Consider the following 5,700-nt stretch of genomic DNA (forward strand, 5'->3'; position numbering starts at 1 on the left):
TTAGTTTTTATTTAGTTTTCGTCAGTGAGAAAAGGTAGTTGACGAACATTTTTCGTCACAGTTTTAGTCTGCGAAATCAACACTGGTAGGTGGATTAATTATGAATCTCTTTTACAAATGGCAAGTAGGTGGAATAAAAAATCAAGTATATATAGCTATTATTTGTGGAGGGGTTTCTTTATCTCAATCGTGATTAGTTTTTTCTGTTATCATTTTAAAGCTGCTGCTGAGCCCCATGGTGGTGACATAACAGCACATCATCCCACCAATACAGAGCCTCCAACTGCAGTCTCCAAGCTGGAAGAAGGTGTGTGTGTGTGTGTGTGTGTGTGTGTGTGTGTGTGTGTGTGTGTGTGTGTGTGTGTGTGTGTGTGTGTGTGTGTGTGTGTGTGTGTGTGTGTGTGTGTGTGTGTGTGTGTGTGTGTGTGTGTGTGTGTGTGTGTGTGTGTGTGTGTGTGTGTGTGTGTGTGTGAACATGAGGGGACACTCGACTCGTTTTCTCTTTGAACCTTAAGTGACCCCAACCAGGGTCGCGTGCCTGATGCCCCCAGATATAAGAGAGAGAGGGAGTGCTAGAGAGAGAGACACACACACACACACACACACACACACACACAGAGAGAGAGAGAAAAGAGAGAGAGAGAGAGATCTGACTGGTACATGACCTGACCTTATCTTTTGGTACCAGGCACCTGGACAGCACAAAAAAAACTCAAATAAGATAATGAACTGTAGCTTTACTGACAAGACAAGACATTATTTAATGACACTCCAGACATCGTCACAAATCACCTGGACTACTGTAACTCCCTTTTTTCCGGTCTCCCTCAAAAAAACATCAACCGCCTTCAACTGGTCCAAAATACTGCAGCTAGGGTGCTTACTAGAACCAGAAAATGTGACCATATCACCCCTGTTCTGGCCTCACTACACTGGCTACCTGTGTTTTTAAGAATTGATTTTAAAATATTATTGTTTGTTTTTAAATCACGAAACAGCCTTGCACCTGCCTATATCTCAGACCTTTTGCCACCTTACATCCCTTCCCGCAACCTTAGATCATCAGACCAGCTGTTGCTTGATGTTCAAACATCTAACATGGTCACAGAAGGGGGTAGAGCATTTGCTGTTAGAGCTCCACTTTCATGGAATAATCTTCCTCTGGAAGTTAGACAAGCTACCTCACTGGCCATTTAAAACTTGTCTAAAAACCCACTTTTTTTAGAATGGCGTTTAACTAGAGCACTATACCCATCTGAGGACTCCATTGTATGGCCTCTATTGTTGTTTTCTGCTTTCTTTGCTGTTGTATTTGTTAAATGAACTGTCTGTGTCTTGTTTTTCTGTTTTTTGTTTTGTTTTCCCCACACTGTCTGTTGTGGGTTGTGTTGTGAAGCACTTTGTAAACTTGTTTTTAAAAAGCGCTATACAAATAAAGATTATTATTATTATTATACAGTACACATGATAAAAAATACAAAATAAAATTCTATGTATCAACGGTAGAGATGAAGACGGCTAGTAGACCTGTGTTTTGGTACAACTTGAACTGACAGCTAATGTTTGTGTCTGACTTCTCTTGGAAGCTTTCTATAATACAGATTAATAATATATTTGTGTGGTGTTGCTGTTTTGTTTTTTTTACCTCAATCTGACTTGTTTTGTTTAGCTACTGCTGAGCCCCCTGGTGGTGAAATGACAGCACATCATCCCACCAATACAGAGCCTCCAACTACTGTCTCCAAACTGGAGTGTGTGTGTGTGTGTGTGTGTGTGTGTGTGTGTGTGTGTGTGTGTGTGTGTGTGTGTGTGTGTGTGTGTGTGTGTGTGTGTGTGTGTGTGTGTGTGTGTGTGTGTGTGTGTGTGTGTGTGTGTGTGTGTGTGTGTGTGTGTGTGTGTGTGCGTGTGCGCGAGTCACTCTGTCTGACATTCTCCTTAACTCTCTGTTGGTATGCTCTTCCTTTAGGATTATACCAACCCTACTTCTCCTGTCCACCCCATGGTAGAACCCCCCTTGACATGAACAAGTTTGAGAACCACTGATTATAGCAACATGAGGTTTTTTTTAACTGTTAGGATTTAGAACACATTTTGTAGAATCCCCCAGAAGCAAAGATTTGAGTTAAACATTTTCGCTTTAAAAAATATAGATTCAAAGATTTGCACAAATTTTCCACGATTTAAAAAAAATAGCAGATCTACAAGCTCATATTTTTTAATAGCCAAATAAATCTTAAAATGACATAGATGCGTTCCCGGTCTTAATGGGTTAATATCTGCATACTCATATTGCTTTTGTTTTTTGTATTTTCTTTGCACAGCAAAGCGTCCAGTAACGTTTTGCCTACTGCGCTGCCAGGTGAATATGAAAATAATCCTGACATCATTACTACATTGTACTTAATTGCCTCTTCCTATAAGGCCATGTAGAACAATGTAAGATAATCCAGTGAACTGCTGGTATAAACCTATTTTGACTCTCGATCAGGTCTGCAAATTTGAGGTCACAGAGCCTCATGAATATTTTTTTCACCTGCAAGGTAGTGAACACAAGCAGGTGAGCCATATTTACATATGTTCACAAGTTAGAATATTAATGAATTAACTTGACCAGAACTTGATTAAATGTGTCCCAATAAAACATCTGTCTGTCTTTCTGTCCACAGAACATGCAGGCAATCTTCGTTACAGACGGTACTACAGTATAATATACCCTGTTATATCTCATGGTCTGTTGTTAAATATTAAATGTTAAATGTATGTGACATTGATGCATCTTGTTTATTCTCAACCCTCTGTTCTACAATCACAGCAGATGAACTGGAGCAGCATGAACCAGGTATGATTTATTATTATTCAAAATGAGATCCATGCACCGTGGCGCAGTCGGTAGCGCTGTCACCTCACAGCTAGAAGGTCCTGGGTTCGATTCTCTAGAGCGTCTGGAGACAGGGAACAACCACTGGCAAACCAGGCATATGCAAAGAGGCATTATCATGATAGACACTGTGGGCACTGGGGGGCGTGTCCTCTCCTCCGCGTCATCACCGCCCATACCCCATGTTCTCCCGTGCCTCCTAGGGTAGGTACCTTCACAAAAACATGCCGTAATCCTGGTCGCTTCTGTATACCGCCTCCCGCTTGATTGCCGGGGCGCCTGATGGAGGGGAAAGGAACTGGTTGGAATAATGTGTTCCTTCCACGCGCTACGTCCTACCGGGGAAATTCCCCCCTGTCAGGTGATAAGAAGGCTAGTTGGCTCTATGCATTGAAGGAGGCATGAGCTCGGCTCTGGGCTCCCTAGGCTGGCAGGAGGAGTGTAGCGCCCAGGATTACTTAGACAATTGGCACTGGGTGAAAAAGGGTTGCAAAATCGTGGGATAAAAAAAACGTATAAAAAAACCTAAATGAGATCCTGTCGTGGTGGAGGAGTGCTGCTTAAACTAGCAGACAATCATTATGTCATTCTTTTGTCGTTGACTGTAAATTGTAACGCTTAATTGATGCTTGCTTATATCATAGTGTGCAACAATATCTACAACATAAATATCACCACCGAATTCCAGTACATCAGGAGAACACTGCGGGCTGAGCCAGTCATCGGTGAGTTGGGCTGCATTCTACAGTGGTGGAAAAAGTAGGCCGACTCATTTTTTACTTAAGGAAAAGTATCAATACTGCAATATAGAAATACTCTGTTATAAATTCAAAATTTACTTGAGTAAAAGTACAAAAGCATTGGCATCAAAATGTACCAATGTACCAAAAGTAGAAAGTACTCATTATGCAGAATGTCCCATTTCACAAGTTTGTAAATGTATTACAATCTTTTGAAAATATTTTCAAAAGATTTGTATATAGGACAGGAAGAAATGTTTATAGGACTGAAGTGGCTAAGATGTTTTGATGATTGATTTGACTTTTTAAGAAAGATTTAGCCCCCAGGTCCCTCGCGAAATCCCGCCATTTTCATCTAATCCAAAATGGCCCCTAGCTGGCGCCAGCGTGAAAATGTAACTTTTGAACCAGAATCATATATGAAGACACATTTTTTCATATAATTCAACCACAAGGATTCCAATTCTGACATCAATTTTGATGTTCTGACATCATTGTGATTTGTGATGACAACGATGAATGATGTGATTGTTGTGATTCGGGTCACGTCTTTGTGACCAAAGAATCCAATATGGGCCCCATCCATGTGTCGGATGGATGGGGGCCATGTGGAGGGTGGGTGAGGCTGGGTCAAATGGGTAGGAGTCAAACTCCAACCAGTTTCAGCACACGTGCACACTGCTCATCTTTTGCATCTGTTTTGGGCCACATTCACTGTGCTTCTTAGCTTATTTTCGGTTGGCCAGGAGTTGTGAGCTGCCTGTATTCGAGCCACGTTGTTAACATCTCTGGAGTGCACCAGCAGCTACTTCTCATTCTGGAGGATGGAGAGCCAGTTCATTGTGTTGCCTTTGTTCATTGTGTACTCAATCCATAATGTCCCAGGCCATGCTGGAGTAGGGGTCGCCTTGTATGGATTTATGGGTCAAAATGATGTCAAAACATAAAGTTGAATTGGAATCCTTTGAATGAATTATATGAATTAGTGTCTTCATATTTGATTGGAGGTGCTCTGGTTCAATAGTTTCATTTTCACTCACCTGGCCCTGTGGAAAAAAATGCCAGGATTTTTGCGAGGGAGCTGGGGGCTAAATCTTTTTTTTAAAGGTCGATAGAAATCAAATCAATCGCCAAAACATCTGAGCCAGAGAAGTGCAGTTTCGGACTCTACTATACAAATGTCTATTGTCCTTAAATGGTAATGAATATAGCATTTTTTTTGGCAAGGTCTTCTTCATATTGTGACGTATGTCTGCAGCCGAGCTACGGTCATGCCTCTTTGCATGTGCCTGGTTTGCCAGTGGTTGTTCCCTGTCTCCCAGCTCAGACGCCACCTGACTCATCCAGGACACATCAAACAGACTCTGGTAAGCCCGTTGATTCTGTTCAGTTTTGGGTAAAATTCTGATTTGAACCACTTGTACAGTATCATCACTTTTTAGTCTAACATTTTGCCATTTTGCGAGTTGCTCCAGTGCCTTCTTTATTCAGTTATAGTGTCCGCTCCTGAGCTCAGCCTGACTTCGGCTTGAGGCGCGGTGGAATATCCCTTTAATCTTGGCAGTATACAAATTCCGTATAATTCTTCTGGCCAGGGTTCCTTCTATTTAATGGTCACATACTGCACCACTAACGGAGCATGGAATTGCTTTTTCAGTCGTTGTCATTATAGTGGGATAATAAATAACACGTCACCATGGGGCTTTCTGTTTGTTCTCTTCTCTAGATGCACCAGAATCCTGCTCGTTTACCATTTGCCTGGAGGGCTGCGGTTACGAAGGACCTCAAATCATTGGCCTGGGAGGAGGAGAATGCTCAAGGACCTGAACACATGAGGCTCAAGGTAAAAATGGCAAATATAGCCGCGGCCTTACATGAGGATCAATGACTTTCAATGTGCTTTAACCATAGAGTTAAAAATAATAGAGAGGGCACCCGAAATCTCCTCCCATCCACTTGCATTGAGTTGCTCACCCAGCGCATGGGCCTAAATCACCCCTTCTTCCGGGTTGGAAATTTGGTGGGCGCGGCCTATTATGGGCCCAATTCGTCACAGATGTGACGCGTTTTGCGTCACAGAAG

The 5,700-nt window shown here is 42.2% G+C and overlaps 2 long non-coding RNA genes across 2 annotated transcripts; both read left to right on the forward strand.

The window, feature by feature from the left end:
* Nucleotides 1-243: 243 nt before the first annotated feature.
* LOC308094988 lies at nt 244-2,557 on the forward strand. Its single transcript, XR_013934004.1, has 3 exons — nt 244-307; nt 2,322-2,359; nt 2,489-2,557. It is a non-coding gene; the product is annotated as an uncharacterized lncRNA (long non-coding RNA).
* Nucleotides 2,558-3,520: 963 nt separating this feature from the next.
* LOC308095996 lies at nt 3,521-5,404 on the forward strand. The gene is made up of 3 exons (XR_013934097.1): nt 3,521-3,603; nt 4,846-4,985; nt 5,345-5,404. It is a non-coding gene; the product is annotated as an uncharacterized lncRNA (long non-coding RNA).
* The last annotated feature ends 296 nt before the right edge of the window (nt 5,405-5,700 follow it).

Source organism: Gymnoscopelus braueri (genome assembly GCF_963280865.1).
Source record: "Gymnoscopelus braueri genome assembly, chromosome: 11".
In the NCBI taxonomy this organism is placed as follows: domain Eukaryota; kingdom Metazoa; phylum Chordata; class Actinopteri; order Myctophiformes; family Myctophidae; genus Gymnoscopelus; species Gymnoscopelus braueri.